The sequence below is a fragment of the Melanotaenia boesemani genome, chromosome 9 (assembly GCF_017639745.1).
Source record: "Melanotaenia boesemani isolate fMelBoe1 chromosome 9, fMelBoe1.pri, whole genome shotgun sequence".
Taxonomy (NCBI): domain Eukaryota; kingdom Metazoa; phylum Chordata; class Actinopteri; order Atheriniformes; family Melanotaeniidae; genus Melanotaenia; species Melanotaenia boesemani.
The window spans coordinates 24,402,415-24,427,713 of record NC_055690.1 but is presented as its reverse complement, the minus strand read 5'-3'; the positions used below and the strand labels follow the sequence as shown (position 1 = coordinate 24,427,713).

General features: G+C 39.2%; 1 protein-coding gene and 1 long non-coding RNA gene across 3 annotated transcripts in view; one reads left to right on the top strand and one right to left on the bottom strand.

The window, feature by feature from the left end:
• The window catches only part of LOC121645918 (metabotropic glutamate receptor 5-like), a 54,512-nt gene that overhangs the window by 1,538 nt on the left and 27,675 nt on the right, over positions 1-25,299 (top strand). The gene's annotated exons all lie outside the window — the stretch shown is intronic.
• On the bottom strand, positions 3,120-21,605 carry LOC121645920. The gene is made up of 3 exons (XR_006011535.1): positions 21,512-21,605; positions 10,219-10,222; positions 3,120-3,132 (listed from the first exon to the last, which is right to left on the bottom strand). It is a non-coding gene; the product is annotated as an uncharacterized LOC121645920 (long non-coding RNA).

The window sequence follows — 25,299 nt, the reverse complement described above, 5'->3', positions numbered from 1 at the left end:
GTATTGCACAGGTGGCAAAGCACATATGTGCACAAACGAGGTCTGTTTCAGCTTATGGGTGGATTTGGAGATGTGTAATTTTTTTCTAGGACCATGTTAATTTACCCTTGATTAAAACAAACAATTTCATGTACTTTAATTGGTAAAATAATAAAAAAATTTATCATGTTGTTTCTTTTCATAGCTTTGCAATAAAAGTGTGCTAGTAATTAAATACAGGGGAATATGCTATAATGAATGACGGGCGTTACAAGGGAGGGAGAAGATAAAGAGAGAGTTGTTTTTCATGTACATTAGGACATGTTTGATTATCCATCAGTATTCATTATTCCTGCTGGCTGTATGCTTTAGTTTATGCAAATATGGTGGTGTGTGCATGTATGCTGCTGGGTTTGTGACTGTGCTAGTGTTAAGAGTCACTGATCTCTTTATGGTGCAGTTGCTTTGTGGTCAGTAGTTTGTCTGTGACTTACAGAATACAAGCTTTCATGTATGTTCTGCATGTTCTTTATAGTGATGTTCATGTAAACAGCATAAATGTGTTTAATTTGGATTTTGAATTCAAAATTTTAAAACCATATCTGGACAAGCTGCTCTTCCAACATCCTCTGTAACTCCGTGTTGCTTCTTATTCTTTAGTTACAACAGTGTGGTTGATGTTTTCAGATTATTTAGATTTTTCTTGCATGTCTCTGTGTGTACGTATGAGAAGACAACTCATTACAAACAGTACCCAAAACACGGTAAAGGTTTAAGTCTCTCAGTGTTGGTTATGATTCTTGTTGTTGCTTTTTATTGTGGGCAGATGTCAGCACCATAACATCAGAAAACTTCAGTGGTGTGTAATTAAAAAAACAAAAAACAAAGCCAGAGTTTAAAGATAGGTATGGTCTGATCCATGATCACTTATTTAATCCAGTAATGACTGCTCAGTACCCATGGGTCAGAACTGGCACAATCTAATTATAAGATGGTCTTAACTTTCACTCCATTCACCGTTAACAAGCAGGGATCTCAAACTCTGGTCCTTGAGGATCACTGTCATGCACATTTTAAATGCTTGCCTGCTCCAAACACCTCACTGAAATGAAATAGATCCAACAGCTTGTTGTCCAATTCTGCACAATGACCCACTAATTTGGGTGAGGAGTGTTGAAGCAGGGAAACAGCTAAAACCTGCCGGACAGTTTCCCTTGAGGACTAGAGTATGAGACCCCCTGAACTTAAGTAAAAACTAAAGCTGGGTTAGAATACAAAAAAATTCCAGTTCAAAGTGAGGACCATCTTAAAATAATAAGTATCTGCCTGACACCTGGTAACATGTTGACTATCTGACCCACAAATGCCTAGTAGTCATAATTATATCATGACTATTGAATGCTCACTTGTACTCTGAATCCACTGAATTGGACCACACTTGTCTTTGAACTCAGATCTTTTCTACATGTCTATGAAGTTTCATATTTGCACGGCTGGTGTGCTTTTGTTTTGAAAAACACATGCCCTGAGAGACAAAGATAATAATTGCCTGCTTCAGTAGTTAAAACTGCTAATGTGGTAGGTTCTGTTGTAGGAGTCTCCAGGATGATGTTTACCTGATCTCGCACTAGGACTCACACAGACTCATGCTAGAACAATTTGGTCTGTGCTTCTGCAGCTGGAAATAAGATTCGTGACTTTCATTTTGTTCTTTCTGTCCTGCTGTTATTGCAACATTATCAGAACCAGCTGTGGCTGCCTGATACAATCACAGATTCAACTTGTGTATTGAGTAGCTTTTTTTTTTTTTTTTTTACCTGCCCAGGTTTAGGTCTGGCTGTTGGGATAATGGATTCTTTAAAGAATTATAAAAACAACCCAGGATCTAAACTAATTATTATAACACAAATATACAAAACATAGCAGAAAGTACCCTTAATGTGATCGGTTTAACCCATTAGCATAGACAAACGACTTTCGTCTTTCAATTAGAGTTTATATTTGTTACGTTTTTTTAAGAAACATTGTTTTGTTTGTTTATGGCAGCACACGATGTCCCTTTCCTGTGCATTTGATAGAGGAAGGAATTCATGAAAGTTCTCCGGATCTCTTTGTTCCTTGGTGTCAAAAGTGTCAAACAGATATCAAAGAGCTCTCAAGGGTGTATGTCTTCACATTTTAAACCACACTAAAACTCTATCTTGACTTTCATTTTCCATTGTCTGTTTGGGTGAAGTAATCTAAGACAGCTTATCAAAAAGCTGTTGAACTGAAACTACCCAATATCAAAGAATTTTTTATTCAAGTCACTGGTCTTTCAATACCTTTCTCCGTCTGTCACCACCTGTCTTTTTCCTTCACACTCCTGTTTCCTTTATCTTTTTTTCCTGCTTTTGACTTTTTGACTTTTGCTTCTCTCTTTGAATTTTTTGTTCTGTCTGATTTTTCTGTTTAAGGGGAAACATTGTTAGTGAATATGTTAGAAATGTTTCCTATATTACATTGCGATCATTGGATCAACTCAGAGAGACAGTCTGACTAATTTTGTATTCAACATGCATGTCTTTGGACTGTGTTAGGAAACTGAAGTATTAGAAAGCTATTCTCTTTCCATTAGTCTGAAAGAAGACAAGTTAAAGAATAAGTCTGTGGAATATGGCAATATATTATCATGAAATTGTTTTGTTTGTTGATTGATTTTAATCACATGAAGTTTCTATAGTTTTCAGTTGGTGCTTTCTTGAGAATAAGTTGCTGAAAGGGTTTCAAAAGGCTTGAACATTGCACTAAAAGTGCCCAGGTGAGTCCTGAATTGATTCAGTGTTTCTGTGCTTGTAGAGAAGAGGGAGGTGCTGATATAAAGTGACTGTGTGTGGGCTGTTGGCCAACAGAGAGGAGCTGAATAGCAAGTGTACAATAAAAAAAAGTTTATATTTACCAAGGTGGAGGTTATGATTTTAGTGGTTTGTTTGTATGTCTGTTAGCAACATAGCTGAAAAATGAATGGGCAGGTATTGACTAAATTTTCAGGAAATCTCCAAAATGGAATAAGGAACAACTGATTAGATTTTGGGGGTGATCCAGATCACCGCCTAGATCTAGTAAATTGTTTTTTTTTTTTTTTTTTAACACAGAGGGGGGTCATTTTGACACCTTAATAATGATAAACAGAAGCCAATTTTTTTTTTCCTTTGAACATTTTTTTTCATTAATACAAAGTAGACAAAGCTGAATAAATAATGAATTTTTAAACATTTGGGATTACTTTGGGATTGTATTATAAATAGAAAATGTGAAATACTTACTAGCTTGAATTATTTGCTTATAAGCATAACAAAATGAAAACGTTTTTTAAATGTATTTATGTTTTTGATCAATTATTGAGGGTGAACAATCAGAAAAAAACATTGTATGATGCTAAAGTAAGGAAACAGAGCGCTGGATGCCAGCTGATATTGATTTATTGTATCGCACGTTGAGAGCTCAATAATGAATGCACGCTGGGTCATTCTAGTATCAATGCAGCTTTAGTAGAGGACCCATGCAGTCATTGCAGCGATTCCCAAAACGTTATAAAACACCACAGCAGGCCACCTTCCAGTTGCAGCTTGAGATAAATACTGCCTCCGCATCTTGTCCTACTGCCTCCTAACTTGGTCCTATTGTAGTAAGAGGAGCTGATAATTTCTCCCCCATATGAGTCTTCCTCACTCAGCTTATTCTGTATTCATTCTTTTGCTTCTGTTAATTTTTTATTAGGTTTTTTTTTTTTTTGGCTGCATCTGTCTGTTATCAACATAACTCAAAAAGTTATGGATGGATTGTGATTAAATTTTCAGGAAATGCCAGAAATGGAATAAAGGAACAAGTAATTACATTTTGGGGGTGATCCTCCATTATCTGGATCCAGGAATGTCTTTAAAGATTCTTTACTATTGGGAGATATGGATAATTTTAACTCGTCAGATAACTCCCACAATCCAGAAGGTTCGAAATATAGGGAGTACTGGGTGAGCTGTTGGGCCTTTTGGGGTTTTTCTCAGGTGAGTGACCTTACGGCCTAGCGGAGGTCTGCACTCTCTTGAGTGCTTCTAGTTATTAATAATATAGCAAATATTTACCTCAAGATTTTGGGAGAGTCATGCTAATTCATTTTTCATCTAGACCCTGCATTTATGCCTCTTTTCAGGTTCATTTTTTCCTTTCGGTCTTTTCTGTCCTGCTAGTAGCTCACACAGCGTTCTGCAGTAATGAATAGACATTTATTCTGATGACCTGGTTGGTCGATGCCGAGTTTATTTGTGCTGCGGGATAGACTGTTAGCTTTATGGCCAGATTAACCCAAAAAGTCTAATCACTGTGATCAGTAATTGAATTTTGATCTAATTCTGAGATGGTTTTATTGTTTAGCCCCATAATAGAAGCTAATCCAAAAATTTGGGAAGGGGAAGGTGTCCAAGGGTTTTGTCCAAGATGAAATTCTTCTCAAAGCTAAGTGAGATCAATTTTGTGGAAATAAAAATAAAAACTTACCATACCTACTTAAACTTAAAGCCATACTCGCAACAAAAGCTTATATATTTATATATAAGACTATAAAGTAGAGGCTGTTGTTGCAGCTTTGAACAACAGGAGCTGGAGACACTCACAGGAACGGTACTGGACTATATTCAGTTCTGTATCGGGAATGTGACTGTGGACAAAACCATCAGGGCTTTCCCTAACCAGAAACCCTGGATGACCAGCCAGGTCCGCGCACTCCTCAGAGCCCGGGACGCTGCCTTCAGGTCAGGGGACAGAGCACTGTATAGTGCTGCTCGTGCTGACCTGAAAAGAGGCATAAAAAGAGCCAAGGCGGACCACAGGATGCGCATAGAGTCCCACCTGTCCAGCAACAACACTCGGGAGGTGTGGCGGGGCATACAGGACATCACTAACTTCAGAGGTTGTGATGTGTCGACAGCAGATCAGAGCGCAACACTGGCAGAGGAGCTAAACTGCTTCTTTGCCCGGTTCGACTCTCAGCAGCATGCATCTGCTCCAACCATGCCCCCACCCCCACCCACACCGACACCCCCATCTGGCTCCCGCACCACCCCACTCACCATCCAGGAGCACGATGTCAGACGGGTGCTCCTGGCGGTGAACACCAAGAAGGCTACTGGCCCAGACGGAGTACCTGGCAAGGTGCTCAGAGCGTGCGCCCACCAGCTCGCCCCCACCCTTACCAGGATCTTCAACCTCTCCCTGGCTCAGGCAGTCATCCCACACTGCCTCAAATCCTCCACAATTGTCCCGGTGCCGAAGAAATCTCCCATCACCAGCCTGAACGATTACCGACCGGTGGCCCTCACTCCGGTAATCATGAAGTGCTTTGAGAGACTTGTTCTTCAGCACATCAAGGACCATCTCCCCCCAGACTTCGACTCCCACCAGTTCGCATACCGCGCGAACAGATCCACTGAGGACGCCATAGCTGTAGCTCTTCACTCTGCGCTGAACCACCTGGAGCAGCAGCAGAGCTACGTCCGGATGCTCTTTGTGGATTACAGTTCTGCGTTCAACACAATAATCCCGGACAGATTATGCACAAAACTGGACACTGTTGGCCTCCCCCCTCTCACATGTGCCTGGATAAAGGACTTCCTAACAGACCGACCCCAGACTGTGAGACTAGGTCCCCACCTCTCCTCCACCAGCACGCTGAGCATCGGCTCCCCACAGGGCTGTGTGCTGAGCCCCCTCCTGTACTGCCTCTACACCCATGACTGCAGGCCGGCCCACAATGACAACCTCATCGTCAAGTTCGCTGACGACACTACAGTGGTCGGACTCATCTCCGGGGGTGATGAGGCTGCCTACAGGGAGGAGATCCTAAAGCTGGCTGCTTGGTGTTCTGAGAACAACCTCGCTCTCAACACCAAGAAAACCAGGGAGATCATCATCGACTTCAGGAGGTTCAGCACAGACCCAGCCCCCCTCTACATAAATGGCGAGTGTGTGGAGAGGGTCCACACCATCAGGTTTCTTGGCGTCATCATCTCGGCCGACATCTCCTGGTCAGAGAACATCACGTCAATCACCAAGAAGGCTCAGCAGCGGCTACACTTCCTGAGAGTCCTCAGGAGGCACCAACTGAACTCCAACCTGCTGCTGACCTTCTACCGCTCATCCATTGAGAGCCTGCTGACATACTGCATCACAGTATGGTACGGCAGCTGCACTGTAGCAGACAAGGAGAGGCTACAGAGAGTGGTAAAGACAGCACAGAAGATCATTGGCTGCCCTCTCCCCTCCCTGACGGACATTTACACCTCCCGCTGCCTCAGCAGAGCCAGAAACATCATAAATGACAGCTCCCACCCTGGCTCTGATCTGTTTGCCCTGCTGCCCTCTGGGAGGCGCTACAGGTGCATCAGGACTAAAACAAACAGACTCAAAAACAGTTTCTTTCCAAAAGCAATAACTGCCCTGAACTCCTGTAGGACTTCAAATCTGAAATACGCTGGACACTAACAACATATGTGCAATACATTCTGTCACATGACATGTACAACATATCATGATCCGTGCAATAATACTTTGAACGTGCAATATATATATTTTTTTTTTTTTTTTTTTTTTTTCAGACATAGACATCATACTTATATCTGCAAATAACTAGAGTGTGCACATCTGTTTTATTTCTGTAAATATTTTATACCTTAGATCTTTTATTTATTATTTATTTCTATACTGCTCTCTCTGCACTGACACTGGGGATGGCTTAATCTCGTTGTACATGTGTATAATGACAATAAAAGGCATTCTATTCATTCTATTTCTTTGCTTTGTAAGTAGAACTGTAAATGAAGATGAAAAAGAAAACTCTCTCATGGCCGGTGAGATAAAGGAAGAGGAGGCAGCTGTAGTGCAGAGACCAGAGTAACTGGGCTTTGTCCAAAAGTGCAGAGAAAGCGAAAGTTACTCTCACTCCTCATATTCTAGGGTGGGCTTCACAACCATTGAGCATGCAAAGCCCATAAAATGTTTGCTTGTGAGAGGGTTTAAAACCTTAAGACAAGGCATAGCCCAGGTAAACTACGAGTTAAAATTAAACGTCATGTGACAGCTACACTCAGCTGTGAAGTCATGTCTTCAAACCTCATCATGGACTAATTTTCCATAAATTACTGGAATGATGAGTCAAAAACCATAGAGGACAGAAAACAGTCCAACTTCTGAAATGTCGTGATGAATTGAATAAAGATGTTCATAGAGTTCAGATCTCAGGTCTCCATGATGGACATGAAGTTTTCAGTAGAATACAGAGAGAGTTGAAAAAATTATTTCTGTCTGATTTTAAAGTGATTGAAGACACATATTTGTCCGATATGCGTTCTCTGCTGGTTGGAGTGTGCGCACCTGCGCGTGCACGTGTCTGTGCGCATCGGGGTGAAACTTGATGTGTGCACTACAGAAATCATTTAGAGAGCGATGAGATGCTGTGGTGTAAATAAGACAAATAAAAACCTGTTCTAGAGGAAACTTCATTGTTTTGGTCACAGTTGCAGCTTGTAATTGGCAAGTGAAGCAATTCATGTCTAAGCTTTTACAATATAGAGCAGTCCATATTTTGATTCCACATGATAATCCTCCATCTCATATAGAAAATATATATCTGCATGGACACTGAACAGGAGCTGGAATTTAAAGATTAAATTGCAATAGTGGTAAGAAAAATTGCAATTAGATTTTTTTCCCCAAAACGTTCAGGCCTAATTCTAAGTAACAGTTTTATTACCTGTTGTAAATATTTAACTTGACACACCAGGGAGGATGGCTGATCCAGTCACATCTGTGATGCCTATCTACCATCTGTGACAGGATTGGGATGACAGAATTACTCATCATCCCAATTCTCATCTTAGAGTTGTACAAGTTGATCTCCTCTCCTATTTCATCTAAGAGCCTGCCATAGGTTTTTAGCTGAGAATTTCTTGTAATGTGGTGTTGTTGACCTTGAAATGGCATTACATCATACTATATCTGAAAGTTTTTGCTGGTTTAATGTTGCACTAATCTTGCTTCAATAGTACATAACAATTCAGAAGTAATTTTTTAGCAACTTAATTAAACTCAGGTAGTGCAAAAAGAATAGAAAGCTATGTTTCAAAAGTGTTTGTACAAATATATATATATATATATATATATATATATATATATATATATATATATATATATATATATATATATATATATATATATATATATATAATTGATAAGAAATAATGAGTTTGAAGTAACATACAGACTTGGACAAAATTGTTGGCAACCATCTGTTAATGGAAGAAAAACCTACAATGGTCACTGCACCAAAATAACACTGCAAAAGTAATACTATTTAAAAAATTACTGAAAATTAGCCAATGAAAATCAGACACTGATTTTTAATAGTTGTTGAAAAGAATTATTTTTAAAAACAAACTAATGAAACAGGCATGGACAAAAATTATGGTACCCCTAGATAAGATTTAAAACAATTTGACCATAGGGACTTCTAATTAGCATCACAGGTATCTTCAAACTTGTAAAAGGTCTGTCTGCCTATTTAAAGGGCGGCGAGAAGTCAATGTGCTGTTTGGGGACTTGGTGTGTGTGACACTAAACATGGACCACAGAAAGCAAAGGAGAGAGTTGTCTCAGGAGATTACAAAGAAAATCATACACAAGCATGGTAAAGGTTAAGGCTATAAGACCATCTCCAAGCAGCTTGATGTTCCTGTGACTACAGATGCACTTATTATTCAGAAGTTTAAGGTTGACTGTAGCCAGCCTCCTTGGATGTGACCGCAAGAGCAAAAATTGATAACAAACTGAAGAGATAGATAATATGAATGGTAACCAAAGAGCCCGGAACAATCTCCAAAGACATTAAAGGTGAACTCCAAGATCAAGGTTCATCAGTGTCAGATTATACCATCCCTCACTGTTTGAGCTAAAGTGGACTTCATAGAAGATGACCAAGGAGGACACCACTGTTGAAAGCAAAGCATAAAAAGAGCCAGACTGGAATTTGCCACAATGAATATCGACAGGCCACAAAGCTTCTGGGAAAATGTTCTTCAGACAGATGAGACAAATCTGAAACTTTTCTAAAAGGCAAATCTGCTCTTTGTTCACAGATGGAAAAAATGAAGCACACCAAGGAAAGAACACTGCTCCTACTGTAAAACATTGAGGGGGCTTATAATAAAAATGGATTAAATTTATATAGCACTTTTTTAAGGCACTCAAAGCGCTTTACATTGTGTATCCATTATTCATTCACTCCTCACTCATACCTTGATTATGTTCTGGGGCTCCTTTGCTGCATCTGGCACAGGATGTCTTGAATCTGCAGGGTGAAATTAAATCTAAAGGCTATCAAAGCATTCTGGAGCAAAATGAGCTGCCTAGTGTTAGAAAAGTTGGTCTCAGTTGCAGGTCATGGATTTTCCAACAGGATAATGATCCAAGACACACAACTAAAGACGCTCAAGAATGGCTAAGAGCAAAACACTGGATTATTTTTCAGTGGCCATCTCTCAGCCCTGATCTATATCCTATATAACATCTGTGGAAGGAGCTGAAACATACCGTCTGGAGAAGGTACCCCTCATACCTGAGACAATTGGAGCAGTTTGTTCATGAAGAGTGGGCCCAAATACCTGGTTTGATTTATTAGTTTGTTTTTAAAAATAATTCTGTTGAACAATATAAAAGCAATGTCTGATTCTCATTGGCAAATTTCCAGTAATTTGTTCATTATTACTTTTGTCTGTTTCAAGTTATTTCACTGACTTGTGGATTTTTGTGGAGGGGTGCCAAAAATGTTGTCCATTAATGTATTTGTGGAACAAGAAAGTTAGAAAAAAAAAGCTGTGAATTAAACAAAAACCAGATTTCTTCTGCTTCTGTAGTAATTTTTTTTTACTGTATCAGTAATTTTTTCCCCAGATCAGGTCATAAGGCAGCTCTGGGGTTGTACATTTCCTTTAGTCTTTCTTCTTTTGGCTCTCCCTGTAAGAGATAGACTGATTAATGACAGCAACTGATCACTCCGCCATTTCACACAGAAACACAGAGATACAAGAACAGAAAAACACAGGAATCGCTAACTCGGAGTCCCTTGACAGGGGAATTGGAAGGTTTTCGGTATGTAGGGCGGACCTCGAGACATGTAGACACACACACACACACACCTCCACACACATACACAGACCTAAACGATGTAATGTGACATGTTAATGCTCTCTTATATACAGACAAAACTGCACAACTGTACTCAAAAACACATCCAGTAACACACTGATTGACCAACATGTGTAGCACATAAAAAACTGCATGCATATGCATTTACACTCATACTTAGGAAACAGGGGAGACACAAACACACACCTACACAAATATTCATCCTCTTATTGCTCTCCCAGGGAATGGTCTTATCCTCTTACAGCATTCCAATGGGAAAAGTGCTTGGAATTAGAGAGTATATGAGGCGGTGACAGACAGACAGCGAAAGGAGAGTAAATATATATTTATCCTTTTCTAACTTTGTTTACGATTTTTTTCATTGTTGATACAAGAGATTGTATGTGCTGGTTGTCTGTTGTGAGCTTTCTGTTTGGTATTTTGCTGCTCATTTTCTGAGATTTACACTGCAGGATTAAACTGACTATTACATCAGTGGCTCTGCATGCACAGACCCCAACACACATGCACACACACATACACACCAACACACATAAAATAATCCTTTTAATGGTTGTTGTCACAGTAATCCACACCAGAATCTGAGGGTTTACACTCAGTTTCTCTGTTTCATATTTGATGCTGATGTCCTGGAGATTCGTTGAAATGTAGCTTTAAATGCAATCAAATGCACAGATCTCATGTTTGTTCTCAGTACTCGTTATTCACTGTGATGCCATTTCACCTTACTTTTCTTTTTCGTTGATTTACATAACCTTAACCAGTCTTTTTATTTCCTTTCCTCAACACATTTTTCATAATCACACATTTATAAAGGCTATCTGTAAAGAATTACCCTTCTTGCCTGGACAGGAAATGAATTGCCCCTTAATTTAGCTCAGACTCTGAGGCAAGCAAGGTAATTAAGAGAAATTTGAACTCTGATTCCTCTGAGAAATAGCCTCAGACCTCCAGTGTAGTAAAATATGTGAATAAAAAGAAGTGGGAGCAGGAGTCTGACACCACGTTTTGAAATAATTTAGTGTTTCTGTGTGAGGAGCACTGAAAATAGGAACAAGAAGAAATGGGTTTACACAGGTTAAGAAACTGGCTCAACCTCATTATTTCATTAAGTGTTCCATTTTTCTCCATTTTTAAAGCTTTTCGTGACACTTTAAGTAAAACAGGTTGATGTTCTATTGATTTATTTGGTCAGTTGCTTAGTTTGTTAATATATTAAACAAGAAGTGGGGCTTTATAGCCATCATAAGAATATACTTAAATAAAAAAGACCTCAGACCATTTTTTGTCATGTATGGTCAACGCAAAAGGTTTTGATCATGTCCAGTTGCTTTAAATCTTTTCCTCATTAATGGCAATTAATTTATTCATTAAAGCCAAATGTAGCATGGCCTATATTGCCTAGAGCTGCTCTGTCAACACTAAGCAATATTTCAAAGGTTACCAACAGGTGAAACTTAAAAAATCTGAATATCGTACAAAACTTAATTTATTTCAGTAATTCCACTTAAAAGGGAAACTAATATATTATATATACTCATTATATGCAAACTGAGATATTTCATGCATTTATTTGTTATATCAGCTAATTATTCAAAAACAGCTGCAATGGACAGCTGAGCATTTGGAGAGGATGGTCAGGAAAAGGGCCATTCAAAAATGTGAGGGGGCTTCACAAGGAGTGGACTGAGACTGGAGTTAGTGCTTCCAGATTTGCCACACACAGACGGATCCTGGACATGGACTTCAAGTGTCGTATTCCTCTTGTCAAGTCGCTCCTGAACTAAACACAATGTCAGAAGCGTCTTATCTGGGCTAAAGAAAAAATGAACTGGTCTGTTAAGCAGTGGTCCAAAGTGCTCTTTTCTGATTTTGCATCTCATTTGGAAATCAGGGTCCAGAGTCTGGAGGAAGAATGGAGACGCAACAATCCAAGACACCTAAAGTGCAGCGTGAAGTTTCCATAGTCTGTGTTGATTTACGAGCCATGTCATCTGCTGGTGTTGGACCACTGTGCTTAAATTCAGAGTCAACGCAGCCGTCTACCAGGAGATTTTAGAGCACTTCATGCTTCCTTCAGCAGAAAAGCTTGTTGGAGATGCTGACTTTATTTTCCAGCAGGACTTGGCACCTGCTCACACTGCCAAAAGAACCAAAACCTGATTTAATAACCAAGAGATTACTGTGCTTGACTGGCCAGTAAACTCTCCTGACCTGAACCCCATAGAAAATCTGTGAGACGTTGCCAAGAGAAAGACGAGACACATGAGATCGAGCAATGCTGAGGTGTTGAAGGCCGCTATTGAAGCATCCTGGTCTACATTACACCCCAGCAGAGCCACAGGCTGATACCATCCATGCCACGCCACACTGAGGCAGGAATACAGTGTGGCATGGATGCTATCCACCTCTTTACATTTTCTTTCTGTCTGTCAAAGAATTGACTTCAAATCCTGCTGTTAGTTTACAAAGCACTGAATGGTTTAGGACCAAAATAGAGTCAGGATCTTCTGGTTCGTTATGAACCCACCAGATCCCTCACATCATCAGGGTCAAGGCCCTGACAAGGCCAATCCTGTGAGTATACAACTAATCAGAAAGGAAATCTACCTTTTGAATTTGGTTTTGCTTTAGATTAATTCATCTTCGTACCACATGTTTTTTATGCAGCTGTTTGTGCTGAGCGTACCATCCACACTGTAATGATTTGGGGTGAATAGCTGTTATACACCCACATTCAGTGTTGCCAAATTTACAGTGCGGTGACGTCATTTATTCAAATAAAGGTAAGTAACCTGCTTTGTTTAGGTAGTTTTCACTCCTGAGCTGTTACTCTGAATTTGGTAATTAAACCTGCATTTAGTGACACACTGAAGTTGTCAGACTATGTTATCAGCTCCAGTATCAAGCTATGGGTACACTAGAGTCTGCAGGTGTTGGCCAGGTTTGGCTTTATCCTAAAAAAGCTTGGCTTAAGGTTAAAATAAAGCTTGCAGTTGTTAGTTTTTAAAAAGAAAATTTAGCATGAGAGTGTTGCTATAAGTTATGGATTAATTTTTCACCTGGGTGTCATATGGCATTTATGTTTTCTAAACTTAAACAAACACACACATTAAACCCTATCATCCATTTGTCTCTGTCTCTCGTTTCCCTTTCTTCCGGGCAGCTCAGTGTGTGTGATGTGTGCTGTATCGCAGCCCCCGCACAGCTTGTTACCATAGCAACAGAGGGGACAGAGAGCAAAAAAATTATAGGAAGACAGAGACTGTCTGTGAAACAGAGGAAGTTTGCAAGTGAGGGATCAAGAGGTTTACTTGTGTACTATAAATGTGTCTCCATCTGCATGCCAGAGCAATAATAGAAGATTGTGGCGCCAAGCACTCTCAGACAAAATTAAGCAGTGTAAGGAGTATGTAAAGAGTCAATTAAGCCCAGTACACTGTCATAAGGAAAAAATATGTGCAGAAAAATCCCCAGATATTAATGATCTGCAGCTCCTTGCCCACCATTTGAATGAGGCACAAATACAGACCCCAAAGAAAAGTTGTTTAACCTACGCTGCTTAAATGATTAACTACTGCTGCCAAAGCTTGTTTGTTAAACGATAATGTTACACATTAATCAAAATCTCATTTCAATGCAAAAAGTGAACTATTTGGATTAGGCATTATTTATATAGCACATTTCATGTACAGGACAATTCAAAGTGCTCTACATAAAACATTAAAAAGCATTACAGGTGGTGCAAAGGAAGCATCTAGAAGTAGTAGAAGGCAGTAACACTAAATCATCACAATGAAATGATAAATTACATTAAAATGATTAAAAGCAAGGTAAGTTAAAAAGTTACTGCGCTGATTTCATGTATAGGCTCATGAAAAAAACAGAGATGGTTAAACACTACAGAGTCAAAGATGAGAGACATCCTCTTCCCAAGTGAATGAATCTAGAAAATGTTCTATCACATTTCAAATCACTACCTTATTCCACTGAAATTGAGCATTAGGTTATTTATTTTTTAGCATATGTGTCTGTTCTTTAAGTTGGCTATTCCAAATCTCTGAGCAAAGTCTTAGAAATCTAAACCAGTTCTATGTTAAAATCTTTTTTTTGTTTTTTACATCAGAGTTGATGTTAGGAGACAGCAGGAATTTAGATTATGTCACATGCAGTAAACATTAATTGTGGATCAGTGAATCATCTTTTTCACCTGGGATCAGAGGGAAGTAATTAATGAAATTCCTTTTGAAGTTTTTCAATTCCATCACAAGTGCAACAAAACCTTGTTCAAGACCTAAACTCTTGATAGAACTGAATATTTACCAGAACTTAACTTTATACAGACTTTATACCAACATTGACATTGATTACTATAGAAATCTTGAAGCACATGCTAACATGGACACAATATAAATGGTTTGCCACAGCAAAACACTGCTGCACATTTATGTGACCTTTATTAGACTATTATTGATCAATCAAAGCCAAAATTGTGTTTTCAGATTGCAGACATTTTCTAATAGTGTTTGTAACTATATTAAGAAATACTTTTTCCTTTTTATAGTCTGTGCCAAAGCAACAGTGGATCATTACAGTTCAAAGACTTCTGTTTGTATAGGTCTTTTTAAGCTACTACATGCATAAGTTTCTCTCCCTGCATCATGTCAAACTTCTTTAACCTAATTATATCGTGATCATTACACAAATGCACACCGTGCTGGTTGAACACATGAACACTGCACTGGTCCCTGCTACCACAAAAAAAAAAAAAAAAAAAAAAAATAGTAACACGAAACACTTTGTCTATATTAACAACACTACTTAATAAATAGAACTAAATACCGAGAGATGGACTGAGAGTGAGACCGGAGATCTATAGAGCCTTTATATATCTGAAGAATTATAATGTGTTTGGGTCAGGTACAACCTGGCCATCTCTGCATCGTTCCTATCTGTGGTTTGATTACAACTAGAAACAAAAGAACTTAGTTCTTTGGAGAACTCCCAAGTCAAAGGTTGGTCAAAAATGAACTTAGCTTGTCTGTTCAGCTTAATGTTTTACTGTTAACAATTTATTATGCTTAGGTTAATCATAATAAATAATTTTTTAGGTGTTATTTGATGTGTTGTCATATTTGCATAAATTGCTCACGTCCATGCTAATGAAGCCCTCAATTCTCTTGATTTGAGAGAGAAAAATAGAAGATTGAAACATGTTACAAATGAGAGATTTTAATGTCATTAAAGTTTAGAAGAACACAGCTAATTTTTTTCAGATATGTATGATCATCTCTTTACTCTGTTTCTGACACACACACACATACACACACAGTCACAGATGCACACATGGTCCTGTGGGCCGTAAGCTGGATGCCTCATTATTGGGCATTAGCTGCACTTCTCCTCACTAATCCCTACTGTTTAACAGACCAACCTAGATGTGTGTGTGTATGTGTGTGTGTGTGTGTGTGTGTGTGTGTGTGTGTGTGTGTGTGTGTGTGTGTGTCTGTGCATGTGTGCAGGACCTACCGGTATAATATTTTGCTATCATGCAAAGTAAGAATAGCTTAACTGGTTCTTGTAAGTCACAGGCATATTATTAGGTTACATGACATTGTTCATGACTGTGAATTTGCACACATGAGGGAAAAAGTGCTGAAATGTTTGTCTGCATGTGCAGTTGTGGTTGGAAGTTTATAAACACACATTGGTGTAAGTCTGACAGCAATATTGGGCTTTCAGTGATTGCATGTGCTGTTTGTTCACGCTTTGCAGGTGATCAAAATATAATGATCACATGATAACAGGTACAAACAGCAATATTCAAATAAGGATGTGTGTTATGGTTTCACCAGAGAGTTTAGATCAGTGTTTAGATGGAGAACAGGAAGGTAACAAGCTTGAAATAAACTTGGACCCGATGGAGATATTAGTGGAAGAGGCAAATAAAAATATTGCTGAACTCCAGCAAAGAAATCTACATGTAACCAGAGGGAATTCAGTATGAGATAGTTTTTGTGAAAAAGTAAATGCAGTTTTCAAAACAAGAATAACAAGTATCAAAAAAAAAGCTTATAATAAAACCTCTGCAAATAAGAAAAGTGAGGAGCCGGCAGAAAAGATGTCTCTGACCAGTACTGAGCAACAGGTGCAGCTTGCTTACTGGAGGAACAGATAACTGGATACTGCAGTATGACATGCTAGAGTCGAGTCCAGAATGTATGTGCACAATTCAAAAGATATTTAAACACGATTTCACAAGATTTTTTTGACAAAATAACAAAAATGAACACACCTTTTGTGGCAGCTTTTGTCTGTTTGCAGCATTCAAACAATAAATCCATTTTTATGTCTTTACCAGAGGTTCAGTCCCCAAATCAGGGCCAGGCCAAAACAACAGTATCCCTGCAGAATCTCAAAAGCAGTTAGATTATAAGGACATGGATAAGAAGTTGCTGCTAAAATAAACAAAACAGTGTGCAGCCCTTGAGGATAGTCTGACGTCTATTGCGCATGAGGTGTGCGCTGTGTCTTCTGTGACATGAGCGCCAAGCCGGGATACTCGCACCATTGCAGTGCACACTTGGTAGCTGGTCAGCACTTTATCTGGGCTAACAATGTCCATTAATGCCCTGGCGAGAGGGATTGAAGAAGGGGTACAGGCAGTGGTGAGGGCTCTCAATGCCAGTGGGCCCAGTGCGCAGCAGCCGGGGCCTAGAGAGGGGGAAGAGCCCAGCACAGGAGAGACGCGTGCTGGAGGAGAGGACCATTGTGTGTAACCTTTGCAAAAGAAACATCAAAGTTACAATGTGACATAGACAAATAGATAATAATAATAATAATGATAATGATAATGTTCTGTTTGTCTAAACTCATGTTCAGTGCTGGTCAAAGGTAATGTGGAGCCCTAGGAGAACCTAAACTGTAGTGACCCCCCCAAAACAATACATAAAAAAAAAAAAAAAAAAAAAAAATGCACACACTCGTTTTTTACCTGAAATTCCAGCAGCAACACTGAGGACTCAGTGTTTGGGCTTTCATCAGATTTTTGCATTCAACTGACGTGCTTTAAAAGTACATTTCAAATATTAAACATAATATGTCAAAATGCTTTCCCAGTTCAGTTTTATCCTATACACTCTAATAATGACTGTTATTTAAAGTAAAGCAGAAAGATGACAACTTATTGGATTACAATGCTACTGACATCGGCACACACAGCAAAATAAATAAATCTTTTTAGTTTGGTAATTACCTAAAATCTTCATGATTCAAAATACTGCTTTATCATTTATTTAATATGGTCCACATTCCTCTCTAATAATCTCCTTGTCTAGAGGATGAGTTCTTTACCTTTTTTACACAGGGGCCCAACTTTTCCAGTACAAAGCAGTCCAGGGCCCAATGACATATTAACACTATGTCTTACAGCTAAAACCTTGTGAAAATTGATGGCCCAAAACTCCATGATGGTTAAAAATTGCTTATTGCAGCACAGAGGGTTACATTGCCCTCACACTGACCTGGGATGTTGACTATAGCCCATTGTCCTATGAAGTTTCTACCTCTTCTCCTCCTCTTAGCTAGGTTAAAACCAGCCTCATCAAAATTGATGTATTCATGTGGCCTATTATCAGAATCCGGCTGAAAAACCCTCTGGAATAAACAAAGAGCAGCAACAACAAAAAAGTCAGTAATGTATACTTCCTGTCATTTTACTAGCACTGGTGAAATAAAAATGCTCGTATTGTTATAGTATAGACATGTCACTGGAGTGACAAACAGATTTAGATACCAAGTAAAGTAAACCAGAATAAATCTGGAACAATCTACTTTATGCACCATCCTGGACTATCTGCTGACCTTCATAATAGATTGTCCAGAGAATAGCACATGTCTGAAAAGGACTATACTACAATATTTAGGGGTCTGATAAGCAACAGTAATTTCATATACTCACTTGCATGTATTGAAATTGCTGTTCTTTCACTCTGATGAAGTTTCTTTCAAAGGGAACTCCATAGACTTGCTTCATGCTGACCTTGTTTTTCTTCAGCACATGATCAATGGTGGACAGGCTTGTATTGTTGATTCCCCTGAAATTGTTGTTGTCTTGGATTATCAGATGCTGGATTTTACACAGTTTTATTGCATTGTTTTGCACTATCATTTTGATAATTAGAGCCTCTTGTTGGTTAAATAAAGATAGTCTTCCTGCCACATGCGGTCATACTACTCTACACAGCAAAAGAACATTACAGTAAAACATGGTAAATAACATAAAAAGTAAACCTACTATAAAGAAGGTGTATATTTGAGTTATAGCATATACCTGTTGTCCTCTTTAAATCTTCGAATAATGAATCCCATGGTGTATCTGCTCAGGTTGGGTGTTAGTCTTCGTCCTGCTTCTTTGATTGTCATTCTATATCCCAGGACATTATGAATGACATTGGCACGAATTTCATCTAAATTTCTATTTCTTTGCCCAGGTTGTTATCTCTGTCTAGGTTTTGGTCTTTGTCTGGATTGTGGTCCTGGACCAGGTGCAATATCCGGGCTGGACCAGGACCAGGGTCGATATCTGGTTCCGAACAAGGGTGCAGGATCTGGTTCTAGACCAGAGGTAAAGTCTGGTTGTGACTGTGGTCTGGGTCTTCCACGTCCTCTCCTTCCAACATGACCTCTTGCTCCTCTGACATTCATTTTGTACTGCTAAAGGCAGATTTATGCTTAACGCAGAAGAAGATGCAGACGGACAATTTCATCCATCTTCTGTCTTGGTTACAAGTGTGATTTGGTCCGTTTTCAGAGAGCTTAGCTATTCATTGCTTGATGCAGAAGACGGAGCAATACCACCGGAAATCGTGAGGGCAGTGCTGAACAGAATAGCTGACATGCGACCAGAGAAACCAGAGAAAAAGAAAAGGATCAGAAAAGGATCAGAAAGGGAACAAGATAGCAGAAGAAGAATGAAAACGGCAGATGGAAACAACTTTCTAACAAATGCACCCATGAAGAAGGTGAGGACTATTTGCTCAAATTATCTCGTATTCTATTGGCTGGAGGAGGTTTGACAGACAGCTCTTTCAGCAACCCAAGAGAGAGGAAAAAATATCCAAGAGCAGAAGTTTTGAGAGAGCAGAGAATGTGTCTGAGTGTGAGGGAAAGAGACCAAGTCTGAGCGCAGAGTTTCGAAAGGAAGAACAATATATTTGAAAGTAAGAGGGACTTTCTGAGTGTGAGATCAGAGTTTTGAGAGAGAGCAGGATGATATTTGAGCGAGAATACCAGAAATCTTGCTCTCAAAGCAAACAATTACGCTCTTGATTAAAGATAGAAAAATTACCCCATACATTTATGGCAAGAATACAGGAGCTGGTGCAGAAAATTAAAAGAACCAGGTACCTGTTTGTCCACATTATGCTTTCAAAAACTGATATACACCACAAGTGGGAAAAAAACAAAGTTTTATCTTACAGCATGAGTCGGATGCCATTCATAAAACAGCTGTGCGAGCTTTACATTAGGCCCCATTTGCCAGGGGCTACAGTCACCTTGAACATATGGGAGTTGCACCCATGGGGGATGTGGGTGTTTTGACACCCACAGTTTTCATGCTGGAAGGACTTGACGCTCACACTTATTTAGCTGTATTTTCTTTTTAAACTATTGCGCAAACGTTGCTGTCCCAGTCGCTCTACATCTCTGTGCTGCGCTACTGCCTCCTCACCTCTTCCCTCTTCTGTTGCTCCTTGAATAAGACTGTCGGTGATCATCTGATCAGCTTTTCTGTCTCTTGTTTATTTATTGTTCAGTTTTGTGCTGAGAATGAGGAAATTAACAGGTTTTTGATGTAAAACTTTTAAGTTTCAGATCAATTATTGTGGCATCCATTGTGGAACACCTTAAAAATGTTCAGGCTCAGATTTTTTTTCCATCACTGCAGATTGAATGCACTGTAATAATATTTAAGAACAACAGCCCATTGTTGTTGTCATAGTAATCGTGTTAAGTATATGTCAACTTTCAACCCATTTTTCACACACAAACTGGAGACTTGGCATTAGACATGTCTGACATGCTGACAGCCACTGAAAATGTTATTTCATGTTACTTCTGAGATTTTTTTAGTTGTCATATTTGCATTATATTGACAAATGAAACCTTTGTTCATACAATACTGCAATTTCATTTGTAAACTGAATGGTTTGAATGGTAAATAATTATCATTTAAATAATTTGTTGACTGCCCACATACATATTTATTAGTGCTCTAAGCACCCTGTTAGTCAACTTGCCTGCTTTAAAATGCATTTATTTTTTCCAAATAATTCCATGACTGAATATTAAATTAACCTTACAGTTGGATCTGTTTTGAAAGTAAGTTAAAAGACTTGGCTTTGGCAAAGAGGTCTTTGAGTGTAGAAACTGAGAAAGTGTTGGGAAACTGAGACAAAGAAGAAAAAGAAGATGATAGGAACGGAGTTGGAAAAGCTCAGACAGAGGATTGTGAAGAAAAGACCAGAAGGCCACCATGGTGATAAAGATAAAACAGAAAAAAAAAGACTCTGAGAAGGAGAGTAATGTTACGCTGGAGGTGTATTACCTCAGCAGGTGATATTACAATGTCTGCTGTGCTGAATATAAGAGATGACACTTTTATGTGTGAAGCAATAAAAAGTGATGAGGCTGGACCAGGAGTACTGAGTAGAATATACAGCCTGTGTTTCTCTCTTAATTCTTTCCTCCTGACATCATACCTACATCTTTTTCTCACTATATGTGTGTGTGTGTGTGTTTCTCCACTGCTCGCCTCATGCCTTTACTTCAAACATTATTGCTCTTCATTTCACAACCTTGGAGAAAGTACAACCTTATCCAGCCTTACAGAACACTGCTGCCTCCCTTTTTGATCTTCTTTTCTCTCCATCCATAATTCGATCTCTGCCCTAGAGATTATATCTATGTCACTTTATACTTTCTCTGCCTTGACTGATCCTGGATTTAGTTGTCTTTAACCTCTTTACTCCCTCTGGCGTTTCACCTGATAGGTCTAGTCTCTCGCCTGCTGTATTGCTCCTCCTGCCCTTTCCTTAATCCTAGCTCTTAGTTTGCCTTTCTGTGCTGACCCGTATTTGTTACGATACTGTAACTTGCTTTCTTGTTTTTTCCTCTATCCTCTTTTGCCAAAAGACTTTTTTTGGCATTGATGAACATCTGATGATCCATAACACTGAAACATAAAAAGGTCTGAATTCACAGTAGGCACCTGGAGTTTTTGCTTATTCTTTCTCACGCTTTAACCCGTTAAGGCACGACCCATGAAAAAATGGTAAGAAAAATCCAATTTTTTAAATATGTGGTCTTTATTTAGCCCTTTAACAAAATGTAACAAATTTTTTTTTACATTTTTTCTTTGGGGAGATTATCTCCCGAGCTGAAGGCTCAGTTCTTCTCATTGAGAAGATATTTCAGGTTGCTGGTGATCGAGGGCTTGTTGTTGGGGAAACAGCAGACAGTCCTGATTGGGATGGTGGTATCCTCACAAAATTCAATGTAATCAGTCCGTGATCTGATTAATATCCTCTCCATGTAGCTGGCAGAGAGTGTCCCATACTGTGGTGTGAAAACAGTCCTACAGAGCTTCACACGCTTCCTGACTCCACCTCCTCACAGGCTTATGGCCTTTTCCCCCTAGTACCCACTTAGCCCAGCCCAACACCACCCCTCCTGATTTGCAGGTGTTCCCATCAGGATTTTCCTGGGCTGAGTAGATGCATTTTTAGTACCTACTCCGTCAGGGTTCTGAAGGTGTGGAGCTGGGCTGAAAATCGTGACAAGTCGAGATAACAGGTCACTATTCGCAACTCAAAACAAATGACTTCACAATACTTACTAGCCGCTGTGCTAAGGCGACTCCGTCAACATTGAACGTGACATCAATTGCTCTTATAATGGAAACAATCGAAACAAAACCGGGGTGTTGTGGTGTTGGCTTAATTAAGTTAGGGCTAAGTGTGTACTAGTGGGAAAGGGCCATTAGCAGAAACAGGCAGCCTTTGAACCACAGGAACATTAACCCCACCAGGTTGTGGTTTGATCTTCGCAGCAGGGGGAGGTGGAAAGCTGTGTAGGCTGCTGCAGTGTTTGCATAAAGTAGGTCCAGAGTTTTACTGTCCTGTGTGGTGCAGTCAACATACAGATGGAAAGCTGGGTAGCTCAGTTGGCAGGGCATCACTCTCCCATATGGGAGACCTGAGTTGGAATCCCACAGGGGATGAATACTAGCAAGAGCCCTACTGCCTAACCTCTCTGCTTTGGAGAAACGCATCTGCTAAATGACTGTAGAATACAAGTCGGATTGATGGATGTATATAAAGAGAGATGAACATTTATTCTACAGTGTACCACTTCCCTCTTTAGCCATTGCACCACAAATAAGTGCATCCTGACGCACTCATGGGACCAGACCTCATACTCGTCCAAGTTTGGAACAACTAATTGCCTGTTTGTAAAACTGCTTTTAAATGACTTAAATCTTACCGTCAGACTATTTCTAACCAAGTGTGTCACTTTAAAAATAAGGAAAATCAGGTTTCAGTGCACGTCTTTATTATTATCATTATTTATTTAAATTAATTTCTTTTGGCATTATGTTTGTTATTTTCCATAGTCTCTCATTTACCTCTGTCTGTAGCCCTTCACTCTCTTGACCTTTTAAGGGCATTTTTGGGCATTACACATGCAAATTAGTGCCAGATGGCCCGTCCTTTAAATTTACAAAAAGATTAGATTTCATCAGTCTAAAAGGAAAGATACAAACAATGTTGTGGTCAGCAAGCATGTTTAGTGATGTATAGTTTTCTAAAGAAAACTCATAAAACAACTTATAAGAACAAATTTAAGATCCGTTAGAAGATAAAGCCCAGTGAGCCTTAGTTTCCAACAATGATGCAGTGATTAAAATATAGTCACATAGCGAGAAAAACAAACTATTAATAAGCTGTAATAGTTTGATTTTTCCCCTGTTCTGTAATGAAATTCAAATAAATGGGATGTTTTCCAATGTGTTTAATTCGCCATGGCAATGGATCAATTAGTTGCTCATTGTGGACTTAATACAGTATACACTAAAAGTTCCTTTTCAATGTCTCACTGAATGGAAGCTGAATGTTTTTGTAACTGTGTTTTTATTTCCTGCAAATCTTTATTTCTTTTCATATAATTCTAAGGATGAGGACCGATAGCTCAACTTAATTTCAAGGATAAGCATTTCGAAAATGTTAGGTCTTTTTTTACATTATAAGAGAGTTTTTAACAACAGTTTTAACACCTTCTTTCTTCACCTGTGACTTTCTCTGAGCTGTAGTTTGCTTCAACCTGTCACACTAAAATGAATGAGAAAGGCTTGACTGAACATACCAGACAGTACTTTGTTTTATCATTTTAAAAACAAATGACAGTATTAGTCAAGTCTTCTATGGTTTACCCTTCTCTCTTAAATATCTTTTGTCTATCACCACTATTGTTTTCCTGTTTGTCTTATTTTTCCCAATTTCAGTGGAGAACTGGAGCGTAGGCAAAGGAAAGACAATTAAATTAGGTATATGTCAGGACCACTTTCATTAAAATTCCAATATCCTGCATTGGCCTCAGTGGAGGATGCGCTGTCTGAGCATTCTTGTTTTATATATCTGTTAGATTTGTTGCTATCCTCTCATCACATATCAGATCAAAACCTGTTGTGCAAAGCCCAGTAGGAAATGTGGAAAGCTGCCAAAATATGAATCACATTCTTCATGCCTACACTCGCATGAACACAGGGATCAACTTGAAAGTGCAAAAGTCCCAAGAATGTTCCTGTATCTAAGCCACTCCTTGGGTCAGAGTATATCAAGGTTGGTGAATGTTGATCTTCAGTCTGAAAAGCTTTAAGAAATTTCGATATACAACCAAGACAAATGTACTGAAAGAAAATTATACTGTAATTACATACTGTAGGTAGAAGAAGTTTGCAAATAGAGAGGAAATCGGTGTGAGAAAATCACATGAACCGGTGTCTGTCACAGTACTGTCATGAATGGCGGACGTCGGAGGAGGTGAGGACCCAATTGCAGGCAGTCAGAGGCAGGAGGCAGAATTGGTGCAGGTGACAGATTTATTTCCAGAACGCAAGACAGGGATAAATCCAACGAACTAAGCCACACATCACCAAATGAGAGGATCTGACCAGGAGTGACTGAAAACCAGGAGTACTTATACACAGGGGGAGTAACAAGACACAGGTGAAGTGGATGACTAATCAGACCAGGTGATCTAATGAGGCAGAACAGAAATCACAGGAACACAAGAGGGAAAACCAAACTAGACAAAACTGAAACCTAAAGCATGAACATAACAACTATAAACCAAGAACCAAGAAAGAAGAAGACCGAACTAAACATGACAAAAACCAAAATCCTAAACCATGATCAAAACACCCACCAAAACCCAGAAACCGTGACAGTATCAAATGGAGGAAATGGGGGAAAATAAAAAAGGGAGAGGGTATCCAGATGTGGGGAGAAAAGAAAAAGAGAAAAAAAGCTGAGCTGAGAGCAGCTGAGAGTGTCAGAAACACAGACAGAGGGTAATGAAGTGTGGCATTGATAGATGAGTAAAAATGAACCTGCTGCCGAGGTAAGCAGACGCAGGCTGTTGTGCTCGCTGTGTCTGCGTGTTATTGAATGATAGGCGTGTAAAGTGGTCCGATCACTCAGAAAATTACACAATTGGATGCACGCATAAACACACATCCACATGTGCATGTTTCACACACACACACACACTCTCAGTTTAGCTATACTAAGTTCATTTTTGAGACAGTTCTGACATTTCGGCTAATGAGTTTTACTGTTGTCTTTGTGAACTCTGACCTCAGTTTGGCTGAAGCCGTTGATAGATGAGCTACAGCTGCTCAGAACTGCTTTACACCCTCTTTTTATATCACCGTTTCCAGACCGAGAACAGGCTTACTTTAAAACAAAAAAAATTTTTTTTTGTTTTATTTTTAGCTCTTTATGCATCAAGGTGTAATTTGTGCTA